Source organism: Apostichopus japonicus, chromosome 8 (genome assembly GCF_037975245.1).
Source record: "Apostichopus japonicus isolate 1M-3 chromosome 8, ASM3797524v1, whole genome shotgun sequence".
Lineage (NCBI taxonomy): Eukaryota > Metazoa > Echinodermata > Holothuroidea > Aspidochirotida > Stichopodidae > Apostichopus > Apostichopus japonicus.
The window spans coordinates 29,158,482-29,181,216 of NC_092568.1; the positions used below are offsets into that span (position 1 = coordinate 29,158,482).

The following is a 22,735-nucleotide window of genomic DNA, read 5'->3' on the forward strand; positions in this document are numbered from 1 at the left end:
TGAAAAAAGAAAGCGCTGAGACGCTGATGAAGAAACTTACGACAGAGACGTAGTCTTTACTGCTCCTTTAAATCTAGCCAGGACTGTTCTGCTCACAGGTTCTTTTCCGCTGAGTGATTCCCATGGTAACCACGGTACCTTTCGCGTTATTCTCGTGGCAAAAAATATTTTGACTCGCGTTCACCGTCACTAGTACGATAAATGCTAAACTTAAGGAGTCTTTATGACGTCATAAACCATGTCCATCTTCCTCTCCTTCTTCGCTTCCCTTTAAAACGAGTATAAGATGTCCATGGGTCATTCAAATGAAGCTCATTTAATACACATGAAGCTCAAAATTACCAGCTGAGATGGACATTGGAGGATCTCTTGACCGAATCGGTTTAGAAGAGATCGTGTCTCCGCAGTTTTACATGTTCTTTCCACAGACCTTCAAACAAAGGCATGCATCACATGGCTAATTGTTACACTTGAGACTATTTGTGGAGATGAAGCCCACGTTCAACTGTTTTAAATTTAGACAACTTTCAACGACTACGAATCACGGGGAGACCTAGCTGTCCTCAAGTGGATAGCGCGGTGTGTTCTTACATCCACGATCCGTGAGGCACAGTTGACGTGCATGATACATCACAAACATGTTACACAACTTTATTTATGCACAAGCTGTTAAAATTGCTATCAGCAACAGGAAAAACAGAAAATATTTCAAAACACAGTTATTCTGAGATTTTCTTTTTGAAATGACAAAGGATAAAATATCCTTTCAAAGAAGGACTTCAATTGGACATTCAGCAAAAATACTACAAATCTGACAAAATTTCAAGCTAAAATCTGTTTGGTCCTTCAAGGTTTAAAATCAGATACACAGTACACTGACAATTAATCCAAACTAACATAACTCACACACAAAAGATACCAATTAATTGTAGCTTAATATCTTTTATGTCTTGCAAAATTATTAGAAAAAAGTAGAGAAATAATATATGACTCATCATTGACAAATAAGGAGTATTGTTTTAGAAAATATAGTGGAATTTTAGGTTCCCCCTGGGACAATTACAATTGCCTCGAACTTCAAATCCGTAACTGAACCTAAACCTAAAGAAATCGATTAAATCTTTCTAAATTAAGTCACACATCACCGGCCTCAACAAAGACTTGGGACCCATTAACAACTACCAGTTCTACAAACATATGTAATCCATATGTAATCAATTCTTCCTATTCTTTGCTCCTTACTTTTCTTTACACTGCGAAGTATTGCTGAGGAAGGTCCCTGAGGGACCGAAAATTCCAATATATTTTCTAAAATTTGTCAATTTGTCAAATATGAGTCATATCTTATTTCTCTGCTCTTTTCTAATAATATTTTCTTTTGGAGTATACCTGGATTTTCTTTATTATATATATATATATATATATATATATATATATATATATATATATATATATATATATATATATATATATATATATATATATATAATATATATATATATATATATATATATATATATTTTATATATATATATATATATATATATTCGGCTAAATTCGACGGTTGGACGAATTCCCCATTGATTTGCACACTAAAATAAAACATTAATTCCTCATATACTCCCTAACCTCTGACCCTAAAACTAACCAAACCCTAGTTTTAGACAGTGGAGAACAAGAGAAATTATGCCTAGAAATGGTTGTAAAAACGTTAAGGCGAAATAACTTTTTTGCCTTAGCGTCAAATTTTCACTCTCCTATTGTGCAATTTCGCCCTAGCGCCGAATTTAGTGAAATATATATATATATATGGTTCGAATCCCGGTGGAGGCTGAAATTTTTTCACTGTTCTTGATTTTCCAACTCATTACGATTTCATATATATCACATATCTGCCTGAGAGCATACAGTATAGTATATGTAAAGATGACTAATTTTGGTTATATTTAAGACTTTAATAGTTTCCTCTTTCAAACATTGTACTTCTAACCTAACTTCAATTGGGAAAATTATATATCTCGGAAGATGAAAGAATATTTTGAACTGTTATTTACCAGTCATGAGTGACTAATAAAATATCCCAAGATAGCTCCTTCAGATTAATCTTCTAGTAACAGGGAATTTTGATTAATACCATTTTGTATGCCATTATAGCTCAATCAGCAGAATAAAGTGCATGGGGCTATGTTTGACTTAGGCAAACAAGATTGAATAGTGAGATGCCAATTAAGGCTTGTGTGAAAGTCTCTCAGACACCAAATTCACATGCATGCTTTTAGACATAAAATTTGGAATGCCTGATAGTACAATTTGTGGCGTAATCACAGGGATGTGGTGTGTGTGGGGTGGGGGTGGAGGGGGAGTAACTTCTGATTGATGGATATAAAACTTTACAAATGTTTTTTTTTTTTTTCAGAATTTGCTGTGCAATACTGTAGCTTCATCAAGATAAAAGTTTTTTTTTCCAAGTAGTTTAATATTCAAAGTTTCACTTATAGTAAGAGCTGTTGTAGCATTTCCTTCAGGTATATTATGATGCAAGCTAGTCAGTCCACATAGACCCTACTGTACCTTTGAAAACTAATTATTATGTTATGTATATATGATATAACACTTGCCTCTCCTACAATCCTCATAGTGCTATGTAAATAAGTCAAAGGATGGTCATACTAAGTGTGCCTAAAACTGCTACTCTGTACTAAATATAACTATAGCCTGATTCTATAAACTGCTATGCAGCTATCATACCTATACTTCTAACAGTAAGGCAATATATACAGTACTGCAGTAATGACAACACATGATGCATGCCTCTTCACAAACTGCTACTATAATGACATACATGATGTATAGTAATTGACTTCAACATGAACAGCTACCATTTAACGCCCTAATCTACTATTGCAGGTACTGTAGTACTGTACATCCTTAACTACATAATTATCTGTTACGACATGGTAGAACCACAATATCCTGAATTGTCCTCCCTCATAAACATTTTTTTCTTTTAGTGTAGGACAAAAATCTGGGTCAGACTGAAGGCACTGCTCTATTTTAATACATCAATAGACCATAACATAGAAAAGTGCTTCCAATGATGTGCTTTCTTGAGTTGCCTTCAAGCACATATAACAGCCAATTGCAATAACAAATGGCTGTATATATTTACTCTTCATTTTGTGGACACCTTTCAAGACTTGATTCTGAAATTCTGTCAGAATATTATAAAGAGTCTATATGTATGGTAGTAATAGTATAATTGTTATAGCTCTGATAGAGCAAGAACACAACTTACAAAACTGAATGCAGATATATCGGCAGTTTAATTGGCCAAGTGCTGAAAACTAGTGATGCAATTACACGTAAGTATTTTGAAGTGCATTGAAGAGGTACAATTATACAAGCAATTTATCACAATGTTTAATTCACTTTAGAGTTGGACAAGGCCCAATGTTGAGATGTCGGTATGCATGCAAGGATATGTTCGGTATGACTTACAGGCAAGACTCAACATAAAGAATCAAGTAAGCCACTCCAATCAGTAGGGGGGGGGGGGAATAGAGTGGCACTCAGACCAAAAGACTGAATTTTCAGACCCTGTCATTTGTACATCGCTATTTAAAGGTTTACTTTACTGTATATTGAACAGTCTGTGATTTGAAGAAGAAAAAAACATTATAAGAACTTAAATTAAGAAGCTTGTGAAATGAAGCACATTAATCCAAATCCCAGATTTCAGCTGATATGGAGATAAAATACTGCAGTTTGGTTTTTTAGTTTTTCTGGATGAATGCATTACGCAATAGTCTGTGAGGTCGTACATGGATTACATCAACAAAGTGCTGCTTTTCTCTTCATTTCAAATTAAAAATGATTTACATAACCTTGGAAAATTACTTAGCTGTTTCAGGATGTTATTTTACATCGATATTGTGCAATTTGCTGACATCTACATAAAAATTTAAACCATCCAATCAAATGTTACACCCAAATCCAGTTTACAAAGGTTATGTACTGCATATGTACGGTATTTATGGTAATTTAACAAATGTCACAGAATTATTACATGAGAAATTTTGCTTCTGCTAGGCAGTAGCGTAGTAGCTTATAAGACAAGATTCAGGTTTTTGACGTACGTGCAATTAACATGTCAGTTGAATGCATTTTGCCAGATATCTAATATATTACAGATAATATGGTCTTATTCTTTAAAATGTCTTGTAAGTTAACTGACAAGATGGTGCTCCCATTTTGCCAGCAGGCACACAACTTACAGTAAATGACATTCATTCTTGCAATCATTTTCTGCAGTTTCTGTCATAGCGATTCATGAACAAAATAATGTTCTTGCATAGCAAATTCGATGTTGTGTATAATATACACACATCAGGATGATGCTTAAAGCCAAAGAATATAATTATGTATCCTGTTTGAAAGCCGGGAAGAGGTGGATTGGGGGGGGGGGTGTGGGAGTAGACTACGAAGAATACTGTTGAATGTATAGGGAAAAGACCACTCCTTGAGAACAGACTTCAGCATATGCAAACTTTCGTTAGTGCAACTTTGCTTGAAAAAGAGATAACTCTTCTTTTTAGACCAAACAGTTTACAAGGGGATTAAAGGGATCAAGGAATGTACAGTACTTGTATGCTGAGGAATGTCAAGGATATTCATTAGGGATATATTTCAGAGCTGAACTAGGAAAACTAGACCGTTTGTAGTATTGTATATGATGAGATTATGGGATGTTTTTGTACACAACACAATACAGATTTAAATTTATTATACTGTGCATCAGACTTTTATAATAGAGAAATTGTAACAAAAGAGAATGGTCTGTTCTGCATAACATAATGATGTCAACAATTAAAAGAAATTAAATAAACATTAAATAATGGATAAAAATGAAAATTGACTCCACAACCACACAACCCCGTCCCCCCGAGAAAAAAAATGGTCTGTCAAATGCATTGATTTGGATATTATTGAGTGATCACTTAATTGTCTCCACTCTTTGCATTATTTTAATGTCTACATTCTGCATTTTCAGATCCACAAAATCTAACTAAAAAACTGGGTGAACCTTACCTCAAGAAGCATGACAACTTAATCAAACTTGTCTGATGGTAGAGTCGAGACAGGTAAGGGAGAACCACAGTAAATTGTTAATGTCTGGTGCAAAAACAAGCGTACAGTAGAGCTGTTAGTTTGACAGAGATACTATATTAATAAACTCTACATCATGCAAACTGCACACTACTGGATGCCAGGGAGGCATCAGCTCTATGTTCTCCAAGGAGGTAGCAACTAATGTCAAATATCCATTCAAGCACAATAGGAGGTGTAGCTACACTGTCTATTTAAACAAAAACAAGGACATTATTATACAAGATATCATAGATCAGAACAGTATGGAGTATGTATCCTTCCTTAACTTTGTAAGCTTTGGAAAGTCAAAAAGATCCAAAAAGGTGAACCAAGATATATCTGACTTCCTTTTTCTGACAGCATTATTAGAAGAGTTACCTAAAGAAAGCATAGATAGAGCCCCTGGTTAGGACCAAAGGAAGTAGGTCAGAGTTCACGTCAGAGGGTCTCCCCCCTGCTAAAAGTTGTAATCCAGTTGGGGGTCAGCTGTACTATAGGTATAGTGAAGACTATACACTGAGAGGAATCAGATAAGTAGGACTACCAAATCCTACAGTACTTTCGAGATCAACTGCAGAATCATTGAGTATGGATTCACAGAAGGTTAAACTTTGTAACCATTTAGCCTTTAGTGCCATTTGCTAGAACTCAATTGACTGTGCACAACAAGTAATGCTGATTTATACATTTACACACTGGGGCCCAACTTCCACTTTCTAATACTCAATTCTGAGTACTGGCTTAAAGGGAGTAAAGACTCACGCACAAAGAAAGGTCTCATGCCGGTAGTCTGACCTAGCTTCGAATGAGGTGTAACAGAAGTGTTAGACACATCCATCGATCCCAGAAAATACACACACAGCTTGCTACCGTCGGTGATTAGACACTAGTGTACAGTCAATACATGCAGCTACGGTCAATACCCACAACACAGTTTACATAGCAGCGCTGGACATCTCAGGTCAAGATAAAGATAACAAGGTATCACGTTTCATTACTGTCTGCATTTTGTAGCGACAAGAAGAAAACCTCACTGGCTAGCAACGGAAAGGTAACTTTCTTTCAGAGGGCGACACACAGTTTGGGGCGAGTCTTCAATGCCTTTAAGCTTTCTTACTCCTGTACAGGGTAATACCAATCAAGTCTATCATTTTTCACCAGATTCTCAATAATTGTAACATTCTCATGAAAATAACCCATATATTCCTAATGAAAAGGTCAACATTGGATCACTTTACAGAGACACAATTTCTCAATGCAAATGAATGCACAGAAATGTACTGTTCAGTATGTGAGACTAATTGATATACAGTATACATGCAGAGAATAAATATATTGGGCATCGAACTGGATTTACTTCAGTGGTGCAGTTTGAATATATAAACATAAATATTCATGACATGTTGGCATTCATTCAGATTCATTACTGTTTCACTTTAACACCTTTGAAGGAGGCTGTGTTGGAGTGAAAGTGCATTTACAGTAACTTCAAGGACAATTTACATCTTGTGGAGACGAACCCCTGATTTCCTATAATGACGTTTAGGTTTAAAAAAATGTGATGGTTTCATATACAAGATCAAATTACTTTCTTGCAACTTTCAACTCTTAGCAAATCCTAACTTAATACCTGTAGCAGGTATAGTACTTTAGTCATTACAATAATGTCATAACAAATGTATGAAACAGAGCTACAAGCTGATTGCCAATAAACCACCTTTCCTCTTTCTGTAACTGCTTTAGAAATAACTGGTTTACATTTGTTTGGACAGCTTTAAAGCACTTTGGTGACAGTTGCTGTACTCATGCCTTAGACTTCCCTACATAGCCAAGATGGGTACCACTACCAATGTATTTTAAAGACAGTCTGTAACTTACCAAAACCTCACAAAACGACAACAAAAAATGAATGAATAAATCCCAGAGGATGAAAAAAAATTCTGCTTGGTTTGGTTTTCATTATGAGCAATGGGGATGGGGGAAATTTAATTTAAAAAGGTTACCAATTGCAGAATGGTCGATTCATCGCATCGTTATCTTCAACCTCGCCAACAAAATACTATTTCAATAAATATTCTGTAAAGAGCACATTAATGGCAGGACTCATTCCAATTGATTTTGTGCTGTTATTTCACTGTGCAGATCTGAACTGTGCACACACTGTCAAAAGCAGATGTACAACATAGGCTGAACCAAGCAGGACTTAGTTTGGTACTATGATTATTAATTAATTTTTTAGGTTAATAATCAGCTATTTGCATGTCTGTGGGCGAGATGAAATTACATCATAATGTTCCTATGGCACACTTTGGAATTTTTAGTTAATCGTTGATATTTTGACGGAGAACCTGAGAGGAAGTGAAACAACGTTTAAAAGTTTCAGATCCAAATACTGAAACACAACCACCTGCTTTAAGTTTTGAAGATGTTTTTCCCCCCTTTTCCCTTCAAAGTAATTAAGTACTGCAGCATGATTTAATACGGACCAAAACAACATGTAATGGTCTGAGTAAATCATTTCGAGAAGGGCCGTAAAAATGCCAAAGAGAGAATGTCTTTAATAGTGAGATACAGTATATATACTATGTAGCGCTGTGTGGAAACTGATTTATGGTACAGTTATGATCATGCAGCATCGCTATTGGTCCCATTCAAGAACCCAAAACTGATGTAAACATCAGCAAAACATGTAAGGACAGCAACTTAGGGTATAATAAATACTGAATATTTATATCTGTAATCATAATTTAAGGGCCCTCCTGAAGGAGAGAAATACAGTACATGTTCAAAAATCACATGACAATTTCAAGGTAAATTAATTGCAGAATTTGTTGTAGATACGGTAGGGTGAAACAGACATCGTCTAGAGATCAAAAACTTCCACAAAGAATGAAAACACGAGAGGATTCCGATAGATGAAATCTCATACTTAAAATACTACGTAGGTTTCTGTACACGGTAGATTAAGAAAGAAGAACAGGGTCATTGGGGGCGCAGTGCAAGAAACAGGTAAAAGAGGAATGAAATAATTCTTCAGCATTCTAAAATCGCTATAAGTTTTCAAAAGTATAATTCTAGGGCTCTGGAGCCTTCCATTACTTCAAGTTTTCAAAAGTATAATTCTAGGGCTCTGGAGCCTTCCATTACTTCAGAAATGCAAGATACACAAGCTTAAATCTCTCAGTAAAGCTGCCACTTTCACACTTTATCTCTTTGAGTATTTATTCAAATTCTTAGTCATGGGAGAATAAGAATAGTCGCATAACCTTTTGAAAATTTCAAAACTTGAAACTTGTTTACTCCGACAAATGAATAAGAACTACAGCTTGTTCATTTGCATTATCATGTTTTTTTTATATATTTTTTTACTAAACTCAAAAACGTGATGATTTAACGCCATAAAAAACCTTCAAAGGCTTATTCAAAATACTGAGGGTGAATGACATTATTTTAGACTTTGGCAATATATCGTAGGATCAATTCATCCAGAAATCCATTACCTTATCAAGCCTGGGTAAATTGTTCATTCTTTGAAGGTCACTGTGTCCACAGAAAACATTTAAAAAGGGAAAAAACCATTATAAATTTTATGTCTTTAAAAGGAGGCAATTCTTCTTGTAGTCTTGAAATGATGTACTACTGTGGGTATTTCTAGACTTGAGGGGAACCATTAACACATTAGCTGAATGTTTCCATCTGTGAAATTGACCAAAACATGATGGATTTCATTGAGAACAGAAATTACTTACAGTATGGCATTTTTCCATTTTTTTTTTCCATTTTTTTCCCTTCTTATTATTATTATCACAATCTCATACAAACTTATTGGCTGTATGAATGCTTCACTGGCTTCTTGCTGTAGACGTTGCTTAAGGCAATAAACTTTAAATGAACTGAAAGTGATTTATTTTGAGAACCGGCATCATCACTTAAGGAATAGCGCAAGGGCTTGATAATATTGATAACATGTATATGTATATAAATATATATATATATATATATATATATATATATATATATATATATATATATATATATATATATATATATATATATATATATATATATATATATATATATATCCTTATGTTTTAAGCCTTTGATGCAATATTTCTGTTTGCCAATTACAAAAAGGCTTGAAGCAAATTTTCACAAGTAAGGTAGCGCAGATTATGTACAGAGATTATTAAAATCCATTTTGAGTGGGCATGGATAAGGGAGAAACACAGTAATGGAACAATACTTATTTTGTACATGATTGAAAAACAAGGAACAAGAAAAAGAACAAGAACACAAAATATAAAAGTAGACCTTTTCTCTGATACCATCTGGTTATGAAAATTAAATTCAACATATTGTGAGAAAGTTTCATGACTACAGCACCTTGCTTTTTGTCTAAAATAAACTTGATGACTGATGTACACTATATACAGTGTCGTTCACTGTGGCAGATTACCTTATTGTTTAATACTAAATGTTAAACTGGTCTTATCAGTTAGTAAAGCCTTTTTGTTTATTTTATTTTGTAGAATGATCGATCACTTTCATCTTAAAAGTTAAATTTTTTTTGCTGGTATAGTTTTGTTGCATCTGGTGTCCATCACAAGAACGAGTAAATTTAGCTTAACTTACTTTTTGTTTCTATCTGATTGTAAATGATACTTTAACAAATAAACCAGAAAGCCTGGTGGATTTGTGATTCCTTGCCTTATAAGTTGTTCAAAGTTATGCTTCACTATCTGACTAATATTGAGCAACTGAGTTACACTTGTCAAAGAGTATTATGTGAGAACAACAAGAGACAATTTCAGCTCTTATTTGTGGGCATCGACCAATTAATTCACTGGTATTGTCATCCTACAGTTTGTGAAATATAGTGCTTGGATGTTCTATGTATGAGCAAATGGACATTTTCTTTTTACCAAATTTGAGCTAGCGAATCAGCGCTGACTATGGCACAAATTGGTTAGGTGTAAGTGGTACTTTAAAACCCTAAGTTTGCAAGCAACTCTACCTTTCACCAAGATACCCCAAGCTGCCAAACATACATTTGCAGTAGTGACAAGCCAGAAGGTTATAGAAATTACTTATATTAATTGCTAAACAGTTAAGAAGAGTTTATCTTTCAATTTGCCTGAGACCCCTCAGGAGCCTAACCATTTTCATTGTGCTTACCTTTAGTGTATTAGTTGTGAAGGTATACATACTGTATATTAGGTCTGTGATGGTAATGCACACACAGAATAGCAGTAATTTTGTATCTATTATTGTGATCTCCTGTGATGGCTGAATGCACAGAGAATGAATTAATTATTTTAGCATTATTTATCTGTGAGGGCTATAGTGAACTTATAAGACCTCTGTGCAATTATTATTATTGTGATCAATGTAAATTATTTGTCATTTGAACCGTTGTTAGTATATTAATAGGGTTGATTGTGGCCCTTATAACGCCCTCAACCAGGACAAGCTTATCTGTGTGTTGATAGATGCCGGGACCCCTACTCATGGTCCTACGACTGAAGGGAGCAGAATAAATGTACCCCCCGTCCTTAGATGTTACTCCCAGACTGATAATCATGTGTATAAAATAAAATTTCAAATTATCAAACATAAACAAAAATTAATACATAAACCAAATAAACTTCATTAATTGACTGTCTAACACTCGGTATACAGCCCCAATCCTGTTCATTCTCTAAAATGACAATGCACAAGTCAATTTCTCCATTTTCGCCATATTTATACTCATATTATTCCCAACACTTTCAGAGAGTGCAACGGTTAGGAAGTGTTAGAAGGATAGAGTCGTTGCATTGATTTATGCTTATGAAATTCTTCTAGGTAGTCCCTTCTGAGATCTACATCTGGAATATTTAAAAAGTGTTATACCGATCCAGCACCATTAATTTCATGTACTGTACGTCCACAGGGAAATCTATGTTTTAGCATTGGTACTGGAACTGCTCACTTAGCAGGTCACGTGTACAAATATTGCAGGAAACTTAGTATGTGGCATTGTGTGGGTATTTCCTGTTCTTGGTATCCTGGAATATCAGAGACAAATTATTTTGGAAATTAATAAAGCAGTCATATGGAAAATTCATTACAGCTGCATATAATTTACTTGGACACGACGACACAAATATATTGCAATTCTCGGCTTGCTGAAATTTTACCTTTGGTTTTGCTCTCAATGTGCAGATTGAAACTGTGGTACTAGCATGAGGAGTGTCATTGACTAGTATTGACCGGAATTGAACAGTCTTACAGGGTTTACAGTTTTCGTGAGAATATCCAGAAAACTGATGAAACAAAAGGATACTTAGCAGAAACTTGATGAATCCTATTGCAAACTCTGTTAAGAACCTCCGTCGGTTGCAAGCAGCAGAATTCGAGCAAGAAAACATCAGTTTGTCGTCAGTGAAAACAGAGTCCGAAAAACACACATTTCCCTTTGGAATGGTAAATTCGGAAGGAAGAGAGAGTGCGCGGTGACCTGTGGGAGAGGTCACCGGGGGCGCAGTGCTAAAATTTATACCAGTGGCGTATAGGTAGACTGGGAAAGGTGCGTTAGTGTTGTAGGAGACAGGTAAGGGAGGTGTGAAGTAAATAACCAGTTCACTAGCTGTAGACACAGACCAACGAGAGTGATAACGTTGGGAGGAGGCATGTAAGCGAGGAAGCGAATTCAAAAAGCAATGCACAGTAACTGTATACAATTCTCACGATTCTCTCGTCATCCCTCACTGCAATCCCTTTACAAGTATAATATTAACTCCTTAACTGAAAGATAAATCACTGCAAACTCTGATCCTGACTACACACAACTTATATACATATATATCTATTTCATATGTATATATATTACAAACCTGATCCACTTCAAGGAATGTAATCTTCCTTACAAATAATCAAACAGAAATACTGGCTCTCAACACTTTATCTCATGCTAATTATTTCAAAAGAAAACCTCCACTCCTGAAAACAATGCCAGTGGGAATCCTCATATCGAATTGCCTTACCGTGATAGCGATATGCCTTGATTACTTGTTCCAAGGGCAAAAAGAAAAAACAGTTCCAATTAAATGTCACTGTGCTCACCACTATTTTTTTTACCTTTTCTTTTGTTTTCTTTTATTTCTCTTGGGGGGGAGAGGGGAAAGGGGGGGTAGGGAGGGATAAATCATTTTGTGTTCCTTCCACAGCACTCACGGTATATAGAAACCAGCATTTCATTAAATTGGATAAACATTTCTCATCAGATGACGACTCCTAAGATCCTCTGACAATCGAGAGAGAGATAGTTTGATGATGCTACTGGAAAAGTAGATAAGATCAACATCCAATTTTATTATCCAAGAGCAAGGAGATCGGTGGCTAGCAAAATTAAAAACGCGAGGAGAAGGTATGGCGAGTCATTTCCATCTAACGAAGGAACAGCGAGACGTGGCCGTGACTGTCATCAATTCTGATTACAAACTGATTTATCATGAGGGAGATTCCTATTCCGTTCGTACTTTGAATGGAATCAGAAGAAAACTTTGATAAAATTTGAAAGGCCTGTTCCTGTGAGAGATTAAAGCCATAAAAGGCATTTATTTTGTTGGATGATTCTGGAAGATGTCTGTGACCTGGTATTTGCTGCAAGAGATGCAATATTAACCTCTCTGAGATTAAATTTCATGCTCCAAAACCAAAACAGTAATAATTTCATATTGCCGTGAATATTAAACTTATAGTGTAACATGGATGGGAGTGCTACTGGATTTGACGATGTGCAAGTTTGATACGCAGTGAGTGTTACTTACAGAGTTCTTCAGGATGTTATAAAGAGCTGCAGCCATCCAGAATTATTCAAGGGCAATGTTTCCTTTTCTTTTTAAGCTGATATTTCCTTCATGAGTACAGAGGTTAACCTACTGTATAAGTACCATTGTGCATTTAGTGAATAGAACCATTCTTAGCTAGGAATGGAAGTTTATTGATTCAATCAAACAATGTAGGTACTACTTACTGTATAGATATATTTATAAAAAATATAAATAAATATATGTATATACCCATGGAATGATGTGTGCATGCAGATATGCAGATATGTTCTCACAGACTAGAAAACCTCAAAGTTTTCCGGTTTGGACACTTACCTGTACTGTACGATCAACAATACTTACATGTCTTCAACCAATATATGGATTCTGATCTTAAATTACTAAAACTTTTCACCAGTCCACCCCCCCCCTCCCCTCCCAATAATCGCACTTCTTTTTACTTCTGAATCTATTATTCTGAAGCCCTAAAACTGCTACTCTCCTCTCCAAATTTACATCATTAAAGTATAAAACTCAATGCACACCTATATGAGTGAACGTGTAGTATCTTGACAATTTGTACACCATCTTGCACTTGTAAGTCTATGTGCATTGTGGTATAATACTGTATGTACAGTAGTATAATATACTAAATTAGATCAGGGAAGGAATGAGTCTCTCTCAGGACTGAACAGACCAGACATTTGGCATATATACATCTATTGATCATACTGTACACACACAACATGTCATTCATGAACGATATCAATTCCCAGACAGAGACCTGCTGTACAACACAGTTGGGGGTAACATACATGGTACAATAGCTGTGGACACTTAACAAATAAATGAGCATGGGAATTGTAGCTATTAAACCTAAATAGGGCCAATTAAAATTATAAATCAAACTAGGGCTGCTGATATCCTCAAGAAACAGGTACTGGAATAGCTGCCAAACTACTTCAAATGACCTTTGACCTTCATCAGTGACAATACCAAACCTCTGATAAAAGTGCTGAGGGTCATGTACAAACCAAAGAAGGGAAGTTCATGTTCCCTTTGAATGGCGAGTTATCATGTTTAGAAAGAAAGCATCACAGTACTTTACACACAGTACTGTACATACACATAAACACCATGCATCACCATATGTATAGATGCCTCTTGCCTTTGCAACATTCAAAAATTGAAAGTTACTGGTTTTACTGTTCTGCACATTATGGTTCTAGTAGAAAGAGTACAGTGAAATCAAACAACAGCATTTCTGTGTGATAAACACCTAGTGTAAGAGTGACACTCTTGTCCTCTTGGTATATATCTGTCCAGATTAACTATAAGTTTACATTTCTGACATATACACTTAACGCCTTGATTCATGACCTAACACTCATTGGAGAGCTACGCTTCCCAAAGATGTGAGTATGACCATCGCAAAACAGAAGAATCAACTTTACAGCTCTGACTGGATACTGTCATAGTGCACGGCAGTTTATAACCGAAAGTTATATTCCTTTCTTATTGATTGGTTTGATTTTCATCCACCATATAGTACTGTACTGTACTCTCAAACTATATTGCAAACAACCACTCACTTCCATGTGTGTAGAATCTTGCAATGGATAAAACAAACAAACAAAAAATGTCAGATACTACAGTACATGTATGTACAATTATTGAGTGTACAAGGAGTCGTAACTATGACTTGATAGTAAATCATTAGTTCTGTTGATATGTGATTGATAAAGAACTGTACTATCACTGCAGGTTTCATATATAATATAATATGATATATAATATTATATATATATATTAATATTACCTAATCAGCTTCAGGGAAGATTCAAGCTACCACTTTTACTTTATTCTCTACAATTTGTTGGACTACTGACTGAGTTTGTACACAGAAGACAGACTTCACAATCGAGAGGGAAAACAAATAAATGCCCAAAAGTACTAACATACATACTGTAGTCTGGAACTCTTCAGAACCAGCACAAAAATTTAATATATGTAAGCTGAATTGGAATAAATATGAGCTCAAAAGTAAAATTGTTTTTTCATGCACTGTACAGTCAGTGATGATGAAACTCATCTCTAGTACCCTGTTCAAATGAACTAAAAAATCACAATAGGCACAATTTGAATTTTTTGGGGGATAAGTGTCCCAGGTTTTAAATGTCAAAATAAAATAAAACTGTTAGCAAACTGCTTATCCACTAGTGAGCCTGTGTAAGAGAATGTGTAAAAGTAAGTTGGCCTGACGTTTCAATCCTAGCAGGATCTTCTTCAAAGGCTAGTTGACAAGTAACAGTAACAGAAGGGACAAAATGTAAAGGTTTTAAACATATCTGAGGCCTTTGACAAGTGACAAATCATGTTGAATATCATCCAACCATTGGTGTTCTGTTATTTTAAATGAAATGCTATAGACAGAGCATGGTTTTGTTGAGTTACTGTATAATATTATAATTTATCACATAACAGACCAACATTAACGTTAAGGCAGGTACTGAGGACTCTGGGGTTATCAAGAATTTAATTATTTAACCCTAAAAGAGCAATCCAGAGATTTAGCATGTATATTAAAAAGTGTATACCATTGAAATGGAACAGTTAGTATGGAAACTATTTCCTGCACTCAACATGATTTTCTTTCTATATTACTGTAGCTTGGACACATGAACATCGTTATCAAGACTACAGATCAACCTCAAATCATCTTTTTCAAGCACAGATTAGACCTAAAAAACAATACAGTATATATCATACCCTCAACTCTTCCAGGAGGAGTGGGGGGGGGGGGGGTGGGTACTGTATATAATATTTGGTGTGGGTTATTATAAAAAATAAAATGAAAAACAATAAATGAAGCAGCATCCGCAATCATCCTTATCGTTGTTGTCAACATCTCACCTTTAAAGCATGAATCGTTATAAATATCAGCATTGCTCTTTCTTTATAAATCTAGTAAAAAGTACAGTACTTGAGAATATTAATTTGCAAAGTACAAAATTTCAACATTTGTATGCTCAGCTTTTTGTGTTGGTTTTGATGTTTTGATGCTATTCAATCCCATAAGGAGGTAGGTCATTAGCTTTATCTTCAGTAAAATTTCATTTTAAATGATAAAAGTATTAAAGAAAATTATTAACAACTTTCCAGGTTGGTAAACTTTAAAAGGAGTTATTATTATTGTTATATTATTACAGTACTCACGGGACACAAATGTTGAGGAATAAATCGATTGTATGACTTAATTACTGGAAATTTAACCTTCACTAAGTGACATTTTTTTTTATAAGGACCGGTGTCTCAGTTCGATCAATTGGAAATTTATTTTGAGCAATGTCTGCAAGTTGGGAAAATTTATGGCATGGCCAAGTCTCAAGTAATTACAACTTTAATAGTACAAACTAATTACAGCGTAACCTATGAGAATTCTCTTGTCACTGTACTTCTGGCTAACTTGATTATGTCTGATTCACCCCTTGGCAAATTAATTACTGTAATATATATTTTATTTAATCTGCTTCGTCTTGGTGAATAACATTTTCAAATTACTTTGTGGATTATATTTTTTCATTTTTAGATAAAATCTATAGTTGATATGAGTTCCATTGATCTGAAGGTTGAAGTTTGTGTTTGCTGAGCAGTGGCTGTTCTCTTCAATGACACTTCAAGATGTCATCATGGCATTTAAACTGAGCTGTTGCTTCAGATCTTGAAGGTTATGGGGCGCCGCTGAACAAATGTTATTTTTGGCTTAAAAGGAAGACAATTCTATCGCCACAGTTATTAATCTGTGCCTAAAATAATAAAGCTGCCTCATACATTGGAAATTGTTAATGTTTACTCAAACGTTACAGGAAAGAGAAAATTCGTGAAAATCATGAGCCACCAAAATGGACATCTGGAACAACAAAAGTGTATTCAACATAGTTTTGATGAGCATAATAAAGCTAACAACTTTGAGGAACAATTTTTCTGTGGATTATTAATAAGCCATTTATAACTTAAATTTTGAATATCAAATTTGCTGTATGAATAAATCCACATATTCATTCTAGTTACACCTTTTGGGAAGATTTAGGTCAGTTGGATCAGAATGATATAAAAAGCCTCTAGTTCCTACCAAACAGAAATCACAGCTGTTAAAGAGTGAAAAAAGTTGACAAAATGCTACATGAAATGGGAAGTTTAAGCTTTCTTCCTTTTTTTTTAATGCAACTTCCAATGTATACAGTGACTCCATGGCAAGATTTGTTACATTAAATTTAAAAAGTCAGAGTAAATGTAGTATCTTGAAAAGGCCTGTTTACTTTGTGTCAGCAAACTAAATCAATTCAATTCAAATCAAATATAAACCCACGACTGCTGTATATCTACAAAGTTCACTCTACTTTTTGTATCTCTATGCACATGTAGCCTACATGTATATAAAGTACACCAACAGTAGGCCATAAACATTCAGTTGCATGAAAGCTATGATAGTAGAAAATTTGTGTAAGTCCTTTCATCATGTGATTAACTTGAAATACCCAGCCAGTGGAAAATGTGGGACATTCAAACTGAGCAATGTAATAAAGTGAACAGTGTGGATCTATTAATTGTGAGTTACTATACAATAACTTAAGAAGGAAATCCAATCCGTGTCTTCACATTGTGAATGCATCTACATTACTACAAAACGGTGTAAATTGACAGAACAAAATTGGCTTTGTAATCTTTGTCGATAACAAATACTACTATTATTTCGTTCTGAATAGAAAAAACTTGAAAAAAGGAACAAGGGACCAAAGTAACAATGCTTGCTACAGTAGTTAAGTCAGTCTACTGTACTACTTACTTTCTATAGTACCTTGATCAAACTTGTACTTTTAAGGAGATGAGAATAGTACCTCCCCCCCCCACTCTCCATACCCCCCTTCTCCCATTATCAGATATCTGGATTACTACTTGCTTTCTTTTCTTCTTAAACAAAAGTACCATCAACTTCATAATTGACATAGAAAACTTTACTTCAAAACAGCCATGGTGATCTGTACAGCTGATCTCCCAGGGCTGTCAGTTTTTCATCTTATTAAAAACGTACCTTAAACGTGTCACCCCTATAACAAAGGCCTTTTCATTAAAAGTCCTACTTGTATTGTAGCTATCTACACAAAGAATAGGTACTGTGTGTATGGATATAAATGATTAAACTTCATTTAACCATCACATAACTAGCAAGTTCTTATGATAATGTACAATCTTCACTTCCTTAATCTCACAATTTGTACTATGTTTTATCATATGTGATTTAGGCACACCTACTTGCTATATGCTGCTAATAATTACCACCATGCCAGGTGTGGGTATTTATGGACCACAGTACATCAGCCTATGCACTCCTATCTATCTTAAAACCAACATTAATTGGTAACATTACTGCCTCCCCCACTGACCTACTTCTGGGTCACACATGTCCACTTTCTCTACCTTCCAATTCCCCTTTCTGATACTTGTGCTACTACTGCAAGAGCAGAGGTTTCCAATAGTACAACAACAATGTATTTTCATTTTAGCATTTAAAATGTATCTCTTTGTGTTCTAACACAAGATTTTTACTGGAATAAATTATATTGCATTTTGATACCTTTTGCACAATAAAAAGAGGATATTGAACAGGAAATGCATCAATAATGCATATAAAGAATCATAATTATATAAACACATGCACAAAATTACCATCACTTATCAACAATTTCAAATTTGAAGCAGATCAGTAGAACCAAACTAGCAGCACTTATAGTATTTCTGTTAAATCTGTTAAATCAATTAAATCTGTGAAGTCTCTAAAGTTGTTTCCATGTAAAATCAAGGATGATGATCTTCTCAACAAGTAGTACATGTACTGTAAGCATGTTGACTTTAAACTTTGTTCTTTGAATACCACATCCTACTTCTATTATTTATTTTATATAAGTCTTTGCTATCCTTCTTGCCTCTATTCCTTCTCTCTTTCTGTTCTTCTGTCTTTTTTTCTTATTCAGTTTCTTTATGTCTTTCTTTTTCCCTCTGTATTCAATTTCATATTTCACTGTTTTATATTTCTACTTGGTCACTAGCTGAGGTAACAGCCTTGCTGTTTTTCTAGTGTCCTTCCTACTGTATGTTAACCTTCCTACTGTAATGTTAAATTGTATTTATCTTGTATAAACATATGAGAAATAAATTTGAATTGAAATTTTTCTTTCCTGTGCATATCAAGGTACAGTTACAGTACCGAATACTAGTACTTTTAATATTGTACACTACCTGCAAACATAAAGGACATGATGAAGCCTACCTGTATACTTCTTACATTCTTATTTTTTTTTGGTAGAAAACATCAAAGATAAGTTGAATGAATACTGTAGAACATTTTATACAGTATTTCAAGTTGTACAGGTCTACAGTATGTTTTTGTCATATATTTACAAGCACAGTATATTACTGAAAAGTCAAGTTTCACAAATTCAGCCTCCAACTAAGCACTGGATGGTGACAATTCATGCAATATTTACTTGAAGGGCAGTTTTGCACTTGTCTTAAGAAAATAAATCCTCAGAAAGTTATTCAAGATGGAGCCTGGACATGAAAGACATTATTTCACCAAAGTAATCCCACTCTCATTCCCTATCATTGTGATGATTTAGTACAATGAGCTGACAACTAGACTAGGAAAAGAACACAATGCATGCATCACCTTCAGTGGCAATACAGTCTAATATCAACTCCTACTGTAGTTAATAGAAATACCACAAAATAGAACAGTTACACACAATGTTCACAAAGTGGGATTCTCTCTCTTTCATTCAGCTTCCTTTTGTTTAATAATCAGCTTAGTTGGTGATTCAACTTGAATTTGAATGTAACAGCTTAGCTTGAGCAGGATGACAGGGGATTTGAAGGCTCACTATTCTATTTGGGTTGCTCAAAAGTCAAAATTTTCATAAGCGTACTGTATGAAGCCCACTCAAACGAAGTGACATGCAGTTTAGGCTTTTGCAAAGCAACTCTTCATTACTGTATTACCATCTGAAAGCATAAATACTATATTATTTTTAGATAGAACACCGGCAAATGCTGACAGTTTTCATTTGTAATGCAAGTGGTCAACAATCTGTCATCATTCCAAAGGCATACATATGTACTCTTCACACAACAATACCCATGACACTAACTGTGCAGCCAACAGCAACGACTGCTACAGTGCTCACACACACCTCATACTCTTAACAGGAATGTATTTTTATTGCGAGTCTACACTGATTTCTTACCACAACATTGAAGAAAACTATTAGAAACTATCAAAAAAATACCTATAGTTTCAAGATTCTACTCGTAACAGTCTAAGTAAAAGGAATGGGAACCAAGCAGCAAAGAGGTGGAGTTAGAGGGGGAAGAATATATCCTTGGAGGTAGGGCAAGGCCCATTGCAATGATGCCCCTTCCTCTACCTCTAGAAATTAAGCTCTTTTCAAACTCTTTTTGAGGTGATAACACAATGCAGTACCTATTGAATATTTACATACTGTACGTTTCAACTTCCCTTCATGTGAATGTATCACCAAATATTTACCAGGCTGCACTAATGGAATAGACATAGTCATCTACTGTACTGGGCTAAAGGTAAAGGGAAAACATTGCCTAAGTATTTAACCCAATATACATATAAGATATCATGTATCCATGAAATCTTTGATGTCGCACATGTATATGATGCAGTTGCCAGTTAGCATTTGGAGGCAGATAGACCTCTTCTAAACCGTGTTGGTCTTAAACGAGTTTAAAACCAATGTTATTACTCCTACGATTTATAATACCTTCATCATTTAAGACCACAAAGGAATTTGCTGACCTTTCCTCAGTTTTCTACAAGCTTCATAGACAGAGAACTTTTCCAAGCAGCCTAACATCAAAACATGTGACTTGGTATTCATCAGACACCAATGTTCTATGCTCACATTGAGGTGAAAGAATAATTGATAGGACCCACATGTAATTGTCAAGTTACCTTTTTGTAAGGACTAGCCTAAACATCAGTCTAATATAGGCCTAACCTACTACAAACACTCCAAAATTTTGACTCAGTCTGGTACTGGTAGTGTGTGATGGCTTACTTCAGCATGTAGCTCATAATTTTGTACCATGATTTTTACTAGACATCTGATGTATTTATCATTGAGTAGCCTTTACATCACACAACTAGCTCAGTGATAAGCAGTGCAAATCTTAATAACTGCAATCTACCCATATCGATTAAACCCATAACTATGTTTAAAGTGTGTAAAGTTTAATTTGATCTCTGCACAAATAATAGGCGTAACGTTAATAGGCTGGTTCCAGTGCCATTCCGCCATAGGTACATACCGCCATACCTTTCCTCCATAGGTTTCCATCCTTTCCGCCATGGCGGAGAGGCTCGAAACCTATGGCGGAAAGGTATATTTTAGGAATGGATTTTACACAGGAATGTATCTGTGAAACATTCTTTGAATCGCGTGGATATATAGGTACACCGTCTTCAAACGTGACGGTTTGCTGGATAGACTGAGTTGTAGTTAAGACAAGATTTGGGAATAGAGTGTATAGTCTTTAAAGTACATGTTGATTGAATAGCTTTAATAACTTTGTAAGATTTCTTGAGTTGATACACTGTCTACAAATATATAATAGTTGGTTGAATAAATCAAATTAATTTTGGTTGATTGTTTATTAAAAAGACCTATTCTGATTGTCAATTTAAATGACTGATTTTGTGGATTTTGCGAGCCTATATATAGGTAGTGTGAAGGGACGCAATATACATAGGCCTACACTGCACCCACAATGAATGAGCTCTTTCTGCCATACAAAAGTGCTTTACCGCCATCGAGATAACATGGCGGAATGGCACTTTTTCTATGGCGGAAAGAGAACATTTCCTATGGCGGAACCGATGGCTGAATGACCCGGCCCCCCCTTAGGTGCAAACCTAGGCTTAAGTTGAACGAATAGCATTCACAATTAACAACACTGGCCAGGCAAGGGTTCTAACTGTGTATTGGTTGTAATAAGCAGCAAAGGAATCAGTGCTACAGCACAATAATACTGACAGCAGTACAGTCTTTTAACCTGAATATCCCCTGCGTAAGAATGTGTTAAGAATTCATGACCATCTTCCAAACAGTAGCCTAGGCCTACTTGACCAAATAGCTAACGTAAGGCCATGCCAAGTTAGTAGTAGTAGGATTATGTTCGTTGGCTACAGCAGCTTCCTAACCTAACTTTATGAGCAGAGAAAACTCGAGAGTGATCACTTACCTTTGCAAATAACATCTTCCAATCACACGTTCTTTTAGTAGGATCAATTCGACCTTATCTATTGAAAGTTACTTGTTGTTGCCTTGTCCTTATTTTACCACGGGCATTGAAATTCGTAGTTGAACTGTTACTGTTAGATATCTACGTAACACGTATTGCACATTCAGCAGACGGTACCACTTGTCTCAAATGTTCCCCTGTAAAGTCAAATCGTCAACTGTTTTGATCTGTGAAACAGAGTTGCATTCCCGTAACAAACTCTCGAAATTCTGTGCAGCGCCATCTATTAACCCAGTTTTTATTTTCATTCATGGCACAGACACCCCGAGCTCGCACGTTCGATGAGATACGCTACTGTTTTAGTTTAGTTTAGTTTAGTTTAGTTTAGTAGCGAAAAAGGATCAGGAGGGACACTCAAGTCCCCATCTAGGACCCTATATGTGAAAAAA

The 22,735-nt window shown here is 35.2% G+C and overlaps 1 protein-coding gene across 2 annotated transcripts in view; it reads right to left on the reverse strand.

Annotated features, from left to right (window-relative positions):
- The window catches only part of LOC139971472 (alpha-(1,6)-fucosyltransferase-like), a 73,040-nt gene extending 50,531 nt beyond the window's left edge, over nucleotides 1-22,509 (reverse strand). For both annotated transcript variants that reach the window (XR_011794394.1, XM_071977978.1), the window contains exon 1: nucleotides 22,287-22,509. The gene's annotated coding sequence lies outside the window, so the exon portion shown is untranslated. The remainder of the gene's footprint in view (nucleotides 1-22,286) is intronic.
- Between the last annotated feature and the right edge of the window lie 226 nt (nucleotides 22,510-22,735).